Genomic DNA, 18,550 nt, shown 5'->3' with positions numbered 1-18,550 from the left:
ACAATTAAAATTACAACAAAAGGTACTAAAAATTAATAATATTGTATACTGTACCATTTCTAACTCTTGATGTAAATCATTGGATAAACACTTACTACACACATTCACGCATATAAATATATATATGAATATATATATATATATATATATATATATATATATATATATATATATATATATATATATATATATATATATATATATATATATATATATATATATTTATGTACAGTACCTATTTATCGAAAATACTATTTGCGTATGACCCCGGGAATGCAAATGCAAATTTTCACGTGTTCGTCGACGTGTTTAAATAATTCGCGTATTATATAGAGTATATATATTATTATATCGATAATTACACGTATATATATATATATATATATATATATATATATATATATATATATATATATATATATATATATATATATATATATATATATCTCAGACTGTATTTTAATCAAGTGTAATACGTTAATGACATAATTAGTCGTGTACAAGAGTCATATTTAATATTTTACCATAAAATTGAATAATTATTTAATTTATCGTGATGAAATATTTTATTAAAATAAAAATATTAAATCGAGAAATCGAATGCGTTTTTTTGCGCATGCACGCTCGTGGGGTTTCGTCAGGATTCAGCCAGTAATTGTAATAATAATGCTTGAAAAAAATGCATGAAATTATTTGTTTTTATTAATGCTTAATCTTATTTCATTATCTATTATCTATTAATCGACAACAAAAACAACAAAAAAAACAACCCGTCAAGCTAAATATTTCTGTAATGTTTATTTTTATTATTATTATTATTATTATATTCGTATAATCAATAATGCGTCTTTTGCTAATAGCCTTTTATAAAACCTTGTCGCTTCCTGCTTCCTTGAAAAGAAAAATCCTTTTTTTTTTTAAATAAAATAGAAAATAATTAGACTTTGCTTGAATTTATCTCCCGCTGTAAAAGTGTTGGACTTAGTGATCATAAGTCTCGTGTCCTTTGAAATGTACAAATTGTTAATTTAAATGGTAAATTAAAAAGATCTTTTTGTGGAAGATGAGTTTGTTCGAATTTATAAAAGTAAATAATTTTATATTGTATGAATATTTATACAGATAACGAATAAATCAATTTGTACATCAACATCTGCAATGCCCGTTGTAAATTCAAGCACAAAGTCTTCTTTTAATTCTATAGTTAATATTAGTTGCTTTTAATATATACATTTATAAATAAATAAATATATATATATATATATATATATATATATATATATATATATATACATGTATACATGTATTAATATATATGTATACATCACGAGTACCACCGAGAAAAGCTCAAGTTTAAATTTATCAGAACCTTTGAGTTCGCTAGTGATTGTGTGCTAAACTGCCCCTTGCACCACTATCTCCTGTCTCTGGTTCCTTTCCAAGGCTTTTCAGCGCTTTAGATGCGAAACTTCATGGTACGAGGGATCAAAATCAGACAAGAAAATCAAAGACCACTGGATTACTTTTTTTTTTATTTTATTAAATTAAATTAATCATACAAACAATCGCCGTATTAAGAAAAAAAAATTATATAATACTTAATAAATTACTAGATGTATGGATTGTTACATTAACAAAAAAGTAATTAAATTTATAAAATTAATGGTAACATCGGTGGTACAATGAAATATTTCCTTCTCCTTTTTAACTGGCTTATAAAATTGTTATTCTGCTGTAGAATATATATTAAATGCACGAGATACGCCACGTGCATCGTTTATATTTGTAAAACCTATATTAATGCTTCAGCCGTCTCATATATAAATATGACGCATCATTATTTGCACTAGTTGAATATTTATACTACTATACACACACATATAAAAAAAAAAAAAAAATTTTCAAGTGAAAAGAAAAAAACATCGTTAGAGAAAGATAAATATTTTTGTATTATCCAGCTAGTATAAAAAAAGAAAAGACTAAATATATATAGCATATAAAATACAATATATATATATATATATATATATATATATCTGTGTCTGTGTGTGTTTTTTCGTAATTTATTAGCAATCACTTGAAAAATATATATGCACACTATTTCTTTTCCTGAACACTAAAAAGTAAAAAGCTCTGCATAGCAAGTAAGTTGTTGCAGCTTTGCCGCATCCAGGCTTTAAAAGGTACATCGGACGCTGACTGGACAAACAGAAGTTGTGATTCCATCCGGAGTCCGTAGTAGATCGTAACATCGCCATATGCTACTTTCAAAATATCCAAGTGAGCGAGTACCGAGTTCAAGTGAAATAGCTATTTCTTAGCGTAATAAATTGCTACTTTACTAAGCTGTTGTTCTCTCCTGATTTTTATTTCACTTCTTTTCATTATTTTTTTTTCTTTTTTTTTTTTATTATTACTCTACCTCTACTCTTTTATTTCACTTATACTTAACTCTTGGTAATTTACTCAAGACCCACAGGAATGCATATATCAAACATCAACTTATAAATTTTTTTAAAAAACTAGAGCATGTGCGACACAAACAATTTGTAAATCATAGTTTTTTAAACACGCAACATTACTTTTATTCCTTCATAATTTATATTATTATCACTACTGTTAAATTAATCTTTGCGTTTGCAAGTTATTAATATAATTAATGCCACTAATTTAAGTATAATTACTTTATATTTTCGTTTTAAAGCTCACGTGTTTGCATAACAGCTACCGCATTACTCTTATTAACATTTTATTCGTCTATATATTAATATCAATATTAAAATAATTTTGTAAAGCTGATGTGCAAGCAAGCAAATTAAAACACCAATTTCCTAATGCAACTCATAGTTTAATTTAATTTAATTTAATATATATTTTGTTATTTAAAATTTATTTATTTATTTTAGTGGTGCATGTTACTCAAATCCGTTCATGATCTCTCTTTGAACTTTCTGTTTCATGCTTGCCTTCGCCTGGATTCGCCGCACGTCTTTGAACTGAACCAACACTTCCTAAAAAATAATATATTTTAAAATTACACTGGAATGCTCTCCTATCGCAACCCTGCCTATCCTGACTTGCTCCTGTCCAATAAAAAAATCCGACATCACCCGATCCATAAACTATCGGTAACTCACTTTATTTATTCTTTTAAATAAAAATTAATAATAATTTTAAAACAAATACATAAATAACAAATTAATTATAAATCTTAATGCTCTTCTATCATATGGCGATTGTGGATTTATATTTACTCGTGATAAATTATAATAATAATTATAAATGAATTTGCACTACGCAATATATCCACCAAATGCTGCATTCACTGCCGCAAATTGATCAATTATATCTGCGTGATTTGATTTTACATCGTACTTTTGCATTGCTCCTTATACATACCAAAAAAAACATTCATTAATATTTTATTACATTATTATTATTTTTATTTAAAAAAATTTTTTTTTTCTATTACTATTATTATTATTATTATTATTATTATTATTATTATTATTATTATTATTATTATCATTACTATTATCATTTTTTTTTTATTTTTTTTACTATTATCATTATCATTACTATTATTATTATATATTATTATTTATATATTATATATTATTACTATTATTATTATTGTTACTATTATTATTATCGTTGTTGTTATATTGAATATAAACATTTATTCTTCTATTTCTGCCTGATTGTCATGAACGAAATAATTAAATTTTTGGTGTTGGGCCCGTCATCTCTCACGACGACACGCTGGATCGCCAACTGATGGTCTGCACTTGGTTTTTTCTACTCAAATAATTACAACCAATTATTTTAAACGCGTCATCACTAATACTTTATTTATAAAAACAAACAAATTGGCATTTTAATTTCGGCAATTAATTAACTCCGCGTAAAATTTGCTTGTTCAATTAAATTAAATTCAATTCAATTAATTGTTTCACACCAATTGGCGTCCGCTATCGGTCAACTATTTACCACAAATTGTCATCAAAAAAACATTATTTTAAATTTATTTACAAACTTGGTAAATAATTGCCCGTTGATACAAAAATCTTTTATGACTTGACCTCAAAAAATTCAACTAAATACCTAAAAAAAAAAAATTGGCCTAAAAACCAACTGAACATTGGCCAATAATTATTATTGATGTACGCATTTTAATATAATTTATTATAATTTAAATTTATTTAATATATAAAATATAATTAAACGCTTGAATATTAAATTGTAAACTTTCGTATTGTTTCTACACGCCTGTTGTAATTGCTGCCACGTTTCAAATTATTCGGACATGTACCTGGGTGGCCTGGAGGGGACATCAAACTTGCTCCTCCCTTTGATTTGGTGCGTTCTGTACTGAATTTGCTATTCTGATGGTACCAAAAAAAACATAAATAAATAAATAAATAATAAAATAAAAATCAATATAATGAAAAAAAAATCGTACGAACACTGCCTCGTTTGCTGCATGTGGATCGCCTTAGCAGCCTTAGCCACTGTCGGGGCCCATGTGGTCCCTCAAAACGCTCACTGTGTCGTCTACACAGACAGCTGCGGACAGGTAGACTCATTATTGTAACCAGTTTTTACCCTACATCAGGTCTTTATTATTATACTCTCAAAATCCGTATTAAGTTCCCTCTTATTATCAACCATAAATATTTACATAATAATTTTTTGTATCATTTTTTTTTGTTTTTGTTTTCAATTTTAATCTTTCTTTATTTACTCCAACCACTTAATTATTACTTGTCACTATTACATGCGTCTTCTTTATTGTTATTACATTTAATTACGGATTTGATTTGAATAATACAGGCCTGATATGTTAATGCTGCTAACCTTTGAGGATAAAGAGGATAAAGGGCAATTTTATTTATTGATCGAAATATTTCACTCAAGTATTCACTAAATTTGCTTATTTGTTTATATTTAAACAATTGTCTTTAGTCCTCATTAACCTCAGCTAACACGTAGCTTTTGGGGGCGTCTCCCTCACGACTGCTCACCGCAACTATAACTACGAATAACCACTGCATATTACCTGGTGTTTGTCTATTATCATAAATGCAATCATTATTATAATTATTATCATTATTATTATAAAATAATAATAGATGTAACGATAATTGTAGTTACAATCGTGATTATTGAACTATAATTTGACATTAACTCTAAAAAGCCTGAAGATATCGAAAATTCAATTGTAGCAAGCTTGTATAAATTTTACTTCGTTAGTATATTTTAATTATATATATTATTAATTAATATTTGTCTTCGGTTATAGTTAATATCAGTAATATATCAGTAATTTATCGCTTAACATAAACAATCGATAGTGTTATGAATAATTATGTTACTTAGACATTTTATTTATCATTTTTTACGAGGACGTAATGTTACATTTTTATCATTTTTTCTCAGCTTAGAGATCGAGGATTATTGTCATTGAAACAATAAAAACAAAAGATAACAAAACGTAGCTATCACGCGATTTTGTTGTCATAAATATATAATGGCGCAAGTATGAATATTATTAAATATCGCATCGTGCATTATTACTTTTGCTTTCGTAGTCAGCTTTTACGCATATTATTTATACTTTTTATTATTATTAATTTAGTTTAAATTTTAGAAAAATTTTTTTTTAATATTTTTATTATTACTATTCTCACTACAAATTATACTGTAAATCGTGATTGATAATTATGTAATTTAATTATGATTGGAAGAAAGCAGTGAATGCTAAACGAATCGCATTTGCACGCACGCGATTGTAAACTTTGTGTTTTATACTTTTATTTTTCATTTAATTTATACTAGAAACAGTATTAAACTTTATTTCAATGACACACAAGTATATAATAATATAATAAATATATTAAATTAAAATATACTATTTAATATTATAGCTTTCGGAACTTCGATACTATTGATATAAGGCATATGTACTACTTTTTATTAATTATTAAAATTGGCTGTATTGCTGTTATGGTTGCGGAGATCGCAGTTGAAATATAGTGTTGAACTTATTTGCAGTAGAATATACCCATGTATACATATTTTGTTTTTAATGAAATGAAATATATATACACGTGTATTAATTTGACAGCTTACGATTTCCCTCATCTTTCGTATCACGCCAATTCCCGCTAACTTATCTGTCTTTGGTTTGTTGCGTAAAGTAAATATTATACAGCCCAGGTATTCTTTATATTTTTTAGTATAAATATTTGAAATGTTCATCTAGAATTATTTTTAAAGTGAGTGTTTAAATAAAATTCACGTATACGAATCAATTGGCGGTAGTTAGCGTTTGGCGATAACTAAAAATGCTTGGGTGACGTGTGCCAAATAAAAACCAAATAACGTTTACTTATAAAAAATAAAAATAAACGCCATCCGTCACTCTGAAATGGCCACAAGTTGTTATCTGTTTTATTTATTTACAATCTAGATATATTATTTATTGTTTTAAATATAAATACATACACTATTTATTATTCGCTATTGTTTATCACAGTCGTAATATACTGAAAAGTGTTTTATTTGAAATATGTATAATTAGTCTTTAATTAAACCCTCGGAGCACACACACAATTAAAATTTTTTATAATTAAAATAATGTACTTTTTATCACAAATTTTGAGTTGAATTAGCAAATTTTTAATTGTTTTGAATTAGAATTGTGTTGAAGTAAAACAAAATTTTTGTCCTATTGTGTGCCTTGAGAGTTGAACTACTATGATTTATGAATTATAATTAACACAATACATAAATATTAATAATAACAATAATATTTATCTATCACAATAAAGACGCTTATATATTTGTTTACCGGTAATAAATTGTTAATGCACCGTTAATCACCCAAGCACCAAAGCCCCCTTCTCCCGGGCCATTTATATTTGCATGACAAGACTCTGTGTTCGTAGCAAATTATATATAAATATATACATATCTTGAAGCAATTTGCCAGAATTTCTATTATACGCATCATATATATTAAGTACTTACTTACTTACATTTATATATTTGTTATAAAACCCAATACCTCCTTTTATACGTACGCCGGAGGATATATATTTATATATTATATTATATACATATATATTATATATAAATAGTGATATTGATATTATGATATATTAAACACGGTTTTAACATTTGCGAGTCACATTTATATTTTCTTTTCTATTACTTACGTTACATTTATTATTACTATTATTATTATAATTTACATTAAATAATAATGTATTAATTACTTTTATATTTTATTTGCACGCTTAAATGGTGAGCCTAGTTACCTTTCTGCGCGTTATAATTCATTACATACATATATTCTAGTTTTTAAATTTATTTTTTATTTTTTTCTTTGTTTTTATCATTATCATTATTATGATTTTAATTATTATTATAATTAATGTTGATATATATGTATGTATAAATATATAACTACACGTCCTTGATTACTCGCAATTAGTAATAATTAATTGATTAAATATTTGGTAGGTTGTATAATGCTTTACCTAACGTTTTTTGCTAACACGATTTTCATCTATTTAATTGGATGTTTATAATCTACTCGCTGAATTATCATTCATTGTAACAGTTTTTCAATTATTACTATTATGATTATAATTATTAATTATTATTATAATTAAAACTAATTTTTTTTTTCATTTATTACTATTACAATTAGACACGCGTGTTCGTGTGTGTATTTGTGCTCACATTTATTATTGTATTAATATTAATAGTATTTTATACGCGTATTTTATTTAAAAGTTTATGCATTTACATTTACATTACATTACTTCACTTTACATATATATATATATATATATATATATATATATATATATATATATGTATAGATATATATACATATTATTTAAAGCATCTTATAAACTTGATTATCATTATATTATATTATTATTTTTCGCTACCGGAATGCATGTATTCGTGCGTAATTTTTAGTCAAAGCGTATAAATATGTAGTTTTCGGTACACGACTCACACAAAACCATAAAAATTTTTTTGCAGATTGTAATAAAGATGATATGATGTTTATTTAAATTAAAATTACCTTAAAAATAACAAATAATGAAAAAAGTAACTTGCGAAAGTGAAAAATAATTAATTATTATTTTTTAACTTAAGTTATAAAGTCTAGTCATTGAAAGTAATAATGGCCCACTGAGGAGAGGGCTTACAATTCGCAAATAATATTTTTAAATATTTTTACAGTAGATAAATAAATAAAATGAAAAATATAAATTTAAATTTGCGAATAAATTAGGATCCTCTTTTATATAGGCACGTCCCTTGCACTAAATGTATTGAGAATGTTTTAAATACGTATTGTAATCAGCTATGGGCCATTAAAATTATAAATTTTTTAAAAATAATATGCAATAGCCCTTTGTTTTAATGAAAAGTAAAACATTTTTGTTCTATACACTGCGCAAGGTTAGCTTGCTAATTAATTTGAAACACGATACGAGCGGTAGGGTTTCCCTGTTTTTAAAAACAAAAAATAAGTTTATAATAATAACGTTCTACTGCAAATTTTACATAATAAATAAAATTTAAATATAATAAGAATACACGAGTAGAGGGAGCTGACATAAAAAACTTGCGAATTAAAAAGTTGAAAAAAAAAAATCTGCAATATCTATAAATAAAATTTCACTAAAGTAAAAAGTAAAATAATTGGAATGTGCTTATCGCAAAATACCTTCAACTACTCGTGTATCATATTAGCTATTAAGTACCTCTTAATATTTACGTTCAATCCATTTTATAGAGCATGTAATGTATTATGTTTTACATGCTCTATTAAACCGGATATAGTATGTCAGAGTATGAGATTGTGAACAGTGTGTGCGTGTGTGAACAAGTGTCATTTTATGAATTTCCTTATTTTATTTTCATAACCTCTCTATATATTATAGTTATTTTTTTTTCTTTGTTCATTGTATCTTTTTATAACTAATAATTCCTTTAGATTATTTATAACAGAACAGTACGTATACAGATACCGGAATATTTTCTTTCAGTTACTGGACACCCTCCCGGTGTGCCAAGATTTTAATCGACAACTGTGCAACCGTCCCGCCTGTAAATTCATTCATCTCTATGACGGTAAGTTTTACATTTATTCACCTCACTTAGCAATAATTTCAATTGAAAATAATAAAACAGATTATAATTATTTTCTGGGTCAATAATTACAATTAATTTTTTTCAGAAAAAAATCTTTAAAACCTTTTTTATGTGTAATTTTTTAAATGCACACCTCAAAAAGTCACACCATTTTAATATTTAATTTTTTTATTATTTCAATTACTCTTAATTGAGCCAATTTTTATCGTATCCAGGATTATAAAATCTAGAAGAATAATTAATTAAAATTTTTGAATATTATGGACTTGAAAATTCAATAAAAAAAAAATTATTAATAAGCTTTTATAAAAAATAATTTAAATTTAGAAAATTTTTAATCTCTTAAATATAATGTTAATTTTGAAAAATGATCTATTACATACACATGTTACTTTCGCTATCTTAAAAAAAAAAAAAAAAAAAAAAAAAAAAAAAAAACAGGATAAAATAAAAGAAAGTAAATTAATGATTAAAAACAAAACATGTACTCTTAAAATTTAATAATAGTTGGTGTAATGTTTAATCAGGTGTTATCTGATGTCTGTTGGTTTCAGGAAATGTGGAGGTGGTGGATAACCGCGTGACCGTGTGCAGAGACGCCGTAAAAGGTGCCTGTATGCGGCCCCAGTGTAAATATTACCACATACCGGTGGCATTGCCGCCGGCACCCTTGATGGCTATCAGCGCTTCCTCAAGCTCCTAGTCTACACTACTACGTCTACGTCTACTTCAACTACTACTACTACTACTACTACTCCTCCTACTCCTACTCCTACTCCTAATACTTATACTACTACTACTATTACAACTATTAATACTAAAATACTACTACAAGTTATTAATATTACTAGACACAGTATATAACATAATACATACAACATACATGCTACATGTTACACAAGTCGGTACACTTTGGCGTGAGGAACGAATTAAGTGAGGGACTGGCTACACATACACTCGACGAGAAAATGATGCCGTTGTACAAGGAATTGAGGATCTATACCAATCTACAGAGATCCTCCTAAGACAACACGAGCTCTTCATCAAAATTGATCTACTATCTTCATGCAATACCGGGATACGATGGCCTAAGATACACACCCCTTGAACACCTAAATCCGTCAGCAGAAAAAATAAAATAAAATAATTATTAATTAATTAATTGATTAAAATAATTAAAATAATGTTTATATAGCTCGACTGTGTAATTCTGGTGCTGTTATATAGACAACTTAGTTTTAAACATTTATATAGGCATAACGCAGATGAGACATGACTATTTTATTTTTATTATTTTGTTACAAGTATTTTAAGTTATGCAGTGCAGTTTTATTATTATACGAAGCCATTGGAATTTATCATTTTTATTAATTTTTTTTTTAATCCATCATCGACAGATGACAATAATTAATTTTATGCATAATTTTTTTCTGATATTATTAGTTATTATTATTATTTAATGTTAAATTAATAATTATTTCAATGGATTCGATTAGTTTTAACTGTCTGTGCAATTTTCAGACCTAAACTGAACCCGGCCACTAGATTTAAGAAACAAAAGTATTTATCATTTTTGTTTTGTTATTTTTAACATTGTTTATAAATTAGTATGATTAATTACTATTGTGTTACTAATTATAATACAAAAAATCGAACAAAATCGAGTCAAATTGCTGTTAATTTAATGTTAAAAAATTTATAAAAAAATACTCACTAATTATATTTGGTTATTGTAAGAAATAAAATTAATGAATTTGTTTTTAGTAAAAATGAAAAAAAATCAAAGTTATGTTAAATTTTTTTACATTAAAATTAAAATAAATGCTTCCGGGATTTGTTGTTTTATCCCAGTGAAAATCACATTCGATAAATCCTCGATCACAAATAGAATTTTCTCAAACGTTACAAGTTTTGTTCCTCAAGAGCGGATATAAATAAAAGTATAAGTAAAATAAAATTATTAAATATATAAATATATACATACACATAAATATAAATATAAATAATAAAAAAAAATATAAATAAATAAATATATATATATATAAAAATATAAATAAATATATTATATTATTTATACACAGAACACGTACGAAATACACGGTGCTAACAAACGTGTTAGTACATTACGTGTACATAAGTGCAAGTAGTAATAAAAATTGTATTGTATTGTATTGTAATGCATAAGTTTCGTAGGCTAGCTAGGGCCCTTGAGCCGTCACGAAATAATAAATAAATATTAATTATAATAATCATACATAAGATATTTGAAATAAAATAAAATCGTCAATAAGATATTAAATAAAATTTGAAGGTAATTTAAAAAAATAATGACAATTTTTTATACTCGTTGAATTAATTCATTCATTTTCGATTAAATAATTGTTTTTATTATTATTATTCAATTTGCATGATTATTATACGATATATATAACATGATATACATATAAATATTAAATATGTATCTATTTATATTTGTATTTGTATGTCATAGCGAACCGAGCAAGATCAGGAACGTTGAGAGTAATGTGACTAACCAACGATCATACAATAATAATTACTGCGTATAAATATACATATATATACATTTATTATTAATCATTAATAAATTTAATTAAAATAGTTATGGTTATGATTAATTAAAATGATATTATTTATTCATATGACTGATACATAAACAAATAATACTGATTGAAAATAAATTTGAGATTATTAATATTATGTACTTGTTTGTTTTCAATTTTCAATTTTTAATTATCAATTATTATTTTTTTTTTAAATACATGACAAATCCTTTAATTACCAAGTGATAAAATAAAATTTTTGAGTAATTATTTATTAATAAAACTCGCGACATCGAATGAATTTTTATCGTAATTTTTTATAAATAAAAATATTTGTGATTGGATTATTTGAATTTTAAAGTTAAATATTTTATTATTTTAAAAGTAACATAAATAATTTAAAAAATGTTTACAACCGTCCAAGAAATGCTGGAATGTCTTCCTAGCACGTGTAACGAGTCAGGTAATTTATTGATTGATTGATTAACTTATATTACATAATAAATAGAATGTGAATTACACAGAAGTTAAAACTAAAAGCTAAAATGTTTAAACTAGTCATTGCTATGGGTCGAGGTCTTTCGCGTTTCTCTCAACAGCACCGATTTTTTTTACTACTCGATAATAAATTATCAATCAGTAGTATTAAATAAAGACTTGTTGATTCACTTAAATTTAGGTGATAAATGATGATGATTATTTGACAAATTTAAATGAATAATAGAACGGAAAAAAAAATATTGTTATTGATGAAAATAGAACTAAAATAAATAACGACTATATTTAAATAGAGAATGGAACAGTTTTTAAACTAAATGGTAAATTTTCCTGTACAGCATTTACTGAATCAAACGCCACTATCAAACTTTTAAATTTATAACAAGTACCGATGGTTAGTCTCGTTTTTTTTTTTTTTATTAATAATTATAATTATTAATAATAAATAAAAAAATAAAAAAGGGAAAGATTATAAGGATGGTTATTGGACGTAATAGTCGAGTACTCTGTAAATTACTCATGTACATATTTATAGACATTACACTAATTAAAAATGATAAAGTAATATTTGAGTGAATAATCCAAATTTTTTAATATTATTTTATTTTTTTATTCTGTTAATTTTTTTTAATTACGCTCCGATATAATACTTTTAAATTGATTTCTTGTGTCATTATTTAAATGTGTATGTACTTGGCTGTGTGGTTACAAGAATGTAAGATGTCTTTGTCATGTTTTATTATTATTATTATTATTATTATTATTATATTAAAAATCTTACTTCCAATAATTATTTAAATCAAAAACAAAAATGAACTTGCTTCTTCTTTTTTATTTTAAAAATTAAAAAAAAACTTGTTATTTAAACGCACTAAGTCATGATGAAACTAGATAAGAAGAAAATGATAAATAACGATTCTAGACGGAAAAGGATAAAACGGACGAGTTCATCCGTAGCCTAACTTAGCCTGTAAATAGAAAAACTTATTATTATTATTTTAATTATTATTACTCTATACATAAGTATATTTAAATTTAAATTAATAAATATAGGAATAAATAAATTAAAAATTAGTTGATTAAAATTTAAGTGAAATCTTCGCTAATCGACGATTAGATTTAAAATTTTCTAGGCGATTTAAATTATAAATTTTTAATTTAATATTTTTATTTTTTTTTTTTTAATTTTTGAATTCAATTTTTAAATAATTGACATGAAAAGTTTTGAACAGAACGAAAACAAAAAGCAAAAGCGGACATATCTTTCCCTTGAATTAACAAGTTAAAGTTTGTTTAGCATTTTAAAAGTAAAAAGGTGTAAATAAACAAAGTGCTCTATCCGATAAACTTGTGGCAATATTCCCGAGTCCTTGAACCAATTAAAAAAAAAAAAAAAAATTAATAAATTAATAAAACCTAACAGAAGTAAAAAAGTTGATGAAACCTGTTGAAGTTTGAGCTTCCTAACTTGAGTCAAGGGTTTTAGCTGCTGCTGTACGCAACTACGAGGCAATTTATAACTAAAAATATGATAAAAAAAAAAAGAAACAAGTATATTCAATCAGTTACACTTGAATTAAGCTTACTGGTGACAACTAGGCTGTGTCAAGTTTATCTACTTGTACTTCCCAATGCACTGGAACTTAAACATTGCCTTAATTACCAGCGTTATTACCGCTCAGGCTAGCTTGCTGACGCTCTACTCTGTAATTTGTTAAGAAAGAAAATAAATAAACTTCTGCTACAAAACGCTTATTAATAAGTGTTCATAAGCTTGCTTTGTGCAATCACGAATGCTACTCAGTAAATAGAACTCTCAATTAAAACAACATAGACACAAATTCTAAATCAAATATTCTCGGTTACGCTCAATCATTAGTTACTTACTTTTTTTTATGTAATTCTTAATTATTCTGTCGATGTTTGAATAATTAATTGATTAATATAAATATCTTGATTTAATTCAGCTTAACGCGCACTGAGCTTTAAACAATTACTTGATTATGGTGTTTTTGTCTCGTTGAAATTAAATTAGCCAAATTACGGTCTTGCAATTACATTTAGATGTTAATTCATCCGTACTTCTGTTTTGTAATAATAATTAATTCATGTGTGTCATTAAAATTAGTTTTAATTGATCTTATATTCGAAAAATTATGATAAAAAATTCAGTTTTGTTGAAAAACAAAAAAAAGTTAATTATTAAAAATTTTTTTGATTTATAGAAAATTTATTTTAAATAAAATATCGTCAGGTAAAATGTTACTTTTGATTTCAACGGGATAAAAATAAACTTCTGTTTTATTAGCTTAGTTATGAAAAAAATAAAAAAAAATTAGACTAATGAATTCTTAAGTTCAGAGTCTAACTAAATTTCGTTTAAATTAAAATTACAGTAAATTATAAAATGTTTGTTAGTCGTAAAAAAAAAAAAAAATTTCTCGACAAGTCGACTTAAAATAAAATTTTTAGTAACAATAAAACAGCAAACGCTTTTATGCAAATTATTAAACGTAAATTTGCATATTAATAACACTTAATAAAAAACTTTTTATTTTAAACTTCAATCATAGTTTTTTCTGACGTCCATTGAAATTCTTCCACGGTGTAGAGCTTTGTATGATTATATGCAAATATATATACCGTATGTATATTTATGACTGCGTATGGTATCTTTTTAAAAACATAATTAACTTTAAATGTTAATACATTATTCAAGGAATCTTTAATCTTGGATTTAGATAGACTTGCTTAGTAAAATAAAAAAATAAAAATATAAAAAAAAAAACTATTATCATACTCGCTGTAGTTTTTACTGTTTAAATATTGTTAATTATTATTACCGATAGATTAAATACTACATACCATTTAATCTTAGTCTTCTCAGAGTCTAAATTTAGAAGTTTGGATTGTATGAATTTTTTAAACTGTATTCATTTGCAAATCGCATACAATTTAATAATAATTAGCAAGCTTCGCGGCTACACGCAACAAAAGCTTGATAGGTCCTTTGCAGATTTACTTATTAATAAAGTAAACTATTATAATAATAACATCTATTATTAATTATTATTACTATTATATTTAAATCTAATATCTGAGCTTATAGCAGATTTTGTTGCCATAAAGGCGTTTTCTCCCCCCTTGACTACAAGTTCTATAAAAAATATTTAAAAAATCCAAAATAAAAAAAATATTAAAATAGAAAACAAACAAAAAAATCTAAATTTATTATTATTTAATTAGAAAAACTTGTATGGAGGTAACTGGGTTATTGAACAAATCTAAAAAAGTCGCCTAATATTTAAGATAACAATTATTAATATTTACACTTTAAATAAAAAGATAAATAAATAAAGTTCTCAATGACAGCATGATAAGTTTATAATTATAAATTATGATAATTAGTAGGGTATTTAAATAAATAAATAAACAATGAAACTGCAGTCGTTAATGAAGACGATATGTAACTAATATAAACGGTCAGGTTTTTTTTTGTCTATGATTTATAATGAAATTCGTAGATAATTATTTATATAAAATAAAATGTACCTCGACCTCGGTGATGTAATTGATTAACTTGTAATCCTTAATGTTATACTTTTAAACGGTGATAAATCTTGGATTTGTATCAAAATAAAAGAAAATAAATAAATAAAAAAATTCGAGATAATAACTGTAATTAAAATAATAATTATAACCGAATGTAAGTGATAAGACTGACACAACACTAGTGTCCAAGACACCGTGATGACTATTATTGATTATTGATATTAGTTACTCGATATTTGATGCAAAACCTCATGATTTATGTTAATCACCGGCAGTTTGTGATATATCTAGTGAAAAAAATAAAATTAATAGATTGCAAAAGAAAAAATAAAAACAAAAATTGATTTTTGAAAGTGGTTGTTATTCAAGTAAAATAAAAGTAAAGAGGAAAAACGACTAGCGATTTAACAATTACACTTACACACAGTTATTATTAGTGATAAACATTTAGCTGCTGAAAATGAAAACATTTAAAATTTAAATAAATGGGATGATAATTAAAATGAATACGGCGTGATTGTGAATGAAATAAAATTTTACGACTTGTTTTTTTTATTATTGTAATGATTTTATTTATCAGTGGCTGTTTTAATAAATAATCTGTATTTAAATTTACATGAGCAATAAAATATAAATCATGTAAATTTTTTTTTTCCGTTCGATATAAATAAATAAATTTAAATAACAGTCACGTTAAAAAATGTAATTAAAATTAAATTGAGTGGATTAATTTTTATTAATACATATTATATAATGAAAAATAATACGACGTAACAGTCGGTGGGGATAAGAGGATATATGGAGGATTTTAAACATATAAATTAATAAAATAAAATTATAAATGATTGACGGTACACGTTGAACAATAATATACTTACATTAACACTTACACTTACACAACTACACTATTTATATATAAATATTGTAATATTATTTTTCGAAAATTAGAACTGTAATGTAGATTGTATTATATATAAATATAAATATATATAAATACATATAAATATATAAATAATAATATTGTAATAATCATTTTTCGTATAGCATTAGACGGATAAAGTAATGAGATTAAAGAGATTAATTAAAAGGGATTAATTTTTAAAAATTTTTTCAAGTGCGAACGTCAGTATTTTTACGCTAAATTAAAAAAATTTTTTTTTTATTATTTATATTAATATTAATAAATATATGAATCACTGGACATTCGCACTTAGTGTTTATTAATAATAAGTGTACTGCCGAGAATCAGATAAATAATTGATACTAAATAAATGAATAAATAGAGAAAAAAAATAATGGTGTCCAATGCTCTTTTTTATTAATTACAAAAAAATTAATACATGTGATGATATTTTATTTTTAGTTATTTTATTAATTATAATTAAGATCGATAAAAAAATGAAATAAATTTTTAATATTTATGGAATATTTTTTTTTTTATTAAGAACTAATTGAATAGTATAAAAAATTTGACGATAAAAATGAAAATAAATGAAAAAATTGTACAACGACGATATTTATTTATAAGTTTAATATATTCAAAAAATTATAATGGAACGAAAATATCTCTTATCCCCGTCCTTATTTTAACACTCATACATTTAATATTTGTATAAATGAGCATATAAATTCAATATTTTAGATATTCATTAGCGTTAATAGCATTAAAATATTACCTCGATTAAATAAAAAATAAACTTATTAAATAATAAATTTCTGATATTATTTTTCCTGAAATTAAAGCTCATAAATGGATAAATATATGTAATTATTTAATTTTCATCTTTTTTTTATTTAATTTAAATGACGTGGTCGCATGAGTGTTTTTGAGTATTGTACGAATATGCTGGCATGTCGAACTGTGTAAAGGAACCAAAAGAAGTTTAAAAAAATAATAAATAATAAGTACGACTGTCTTTAAAACAGTGTAAGGGTTGTTTTTGAGATGATTCAATGTGTTTTTTTATTAAAAACTTCGTAGTTTGTTAGTCAGTAAAAATATTTATCATTAATAAAATCTATTTAAAATTACTAGCTACTAAATAAATAAATAATAAATTAATTGATACAATAATATAAAATTAATTCGTCTCAAAAACTGCTCATACATTTCATTATATTAATTAATTATGAATAATGAAAAATACTGTGTGAACTTGATATAAAAGCAATGTGATGTTCACTAATCAAATGTGTTAACAAGAAGAAATTAATAATAATGATAAAGACCCACTGGTTGCGGTTAAACATTTCCGAGTACACTAAAATAAACAATTAATATAAAATTTATTGGTATTTATGATTAAATTCCGCCCCAATTACACCTAATTGAATAATTATTTATTATTGTCAAGATTACATAATTTTATATAACATGATATGGAATTTTTAAGGTTTTTTTTTAGTTTATTTTAATAGATAATAATATATTAATATTTATATATTTATTATTTAATTACATAACATTCAAGTACCGCATAGTACTTTAATGATTTAATATTATTTTAATAAATCCTCCTCTTTTATTAGAAATTTATTTATCAAGATCTAGGTAAGAAGAAGCTCTTAGTTTCATAATCACAAAAATAGTTAGCAGAACTGTGATCTTAAATAGTTAAGGCTCTGAAGAAACGATTTTCAAGTCGTTAATTATATATTAGTTTTTAAATTTAATTCTAATTATTTAAAATAATTCATTTGGATTAAAATATTTTAAATTATCATTATTATAACTATCAGTGCTCCATTTCATTTTA

General features: G+C 24.3%; 1 protein-coding gene and 1 long non-coding RNA gene across 2 annotated transcripts in view; one reads left to right on the top strand and one right to left on the bottom strand.

Moving 5' to 3' along the window:
• LOC123275435 overlaps positions 1 to 10,208 on the top strand; it is a 322,124-nt gene extending 311,916 nt beyond the window's left edge. The window contains exons 8-9 of the transcript XR_006511696.1: positions 9,078 to 9,162; positions 9,738 to 10,208. The gene's annotated coding sequence lies outside the window, so the exon portion shown is untranslated. The remainder of the gene's footprint in view (positions 1 to 9,077; positions 9,163 to 9,737) is intronic.
• Positions 2,887 to 5,065, bottom strand: LOC123275501. Its single transcript, XR_006511697.1, has 4 exons — positions 4,858 to 5,065; positions 4,467 to 4,566; positions 4,313 to 4,385; positions 2,887 to 3,011 (listed from the first exon to the last, which is right to left on the bottom strand). It is a non-coding gene; the product is annotated as an uncharacterized LOC123275501 (long non-coding RNA).
• Positions 10,209 to 18,550: the final 8,342 nt, after the last annotated feature.

The sequence above is a fragment of the Cotesia glomerata genome, linkage group LG1, assembly GCF_020080835.1.
Source record: "Cotesia glomerata isolate CgM1 linkage group LG1, MPM_Cglom_v2.3, whole genome shotgun sequence".
Lineage (NCBI taxonomy): Eukaryota > Metazoa > Arthropoda > Insecta > Hymenoptera > Braconidae > Cotesia > Cotesia glomerata.
The sequence above is the reverse complement of the archived record's forward strand: the minus strand, read 5'-3'. Positions and strand labels throughout refer to the sequence as shown.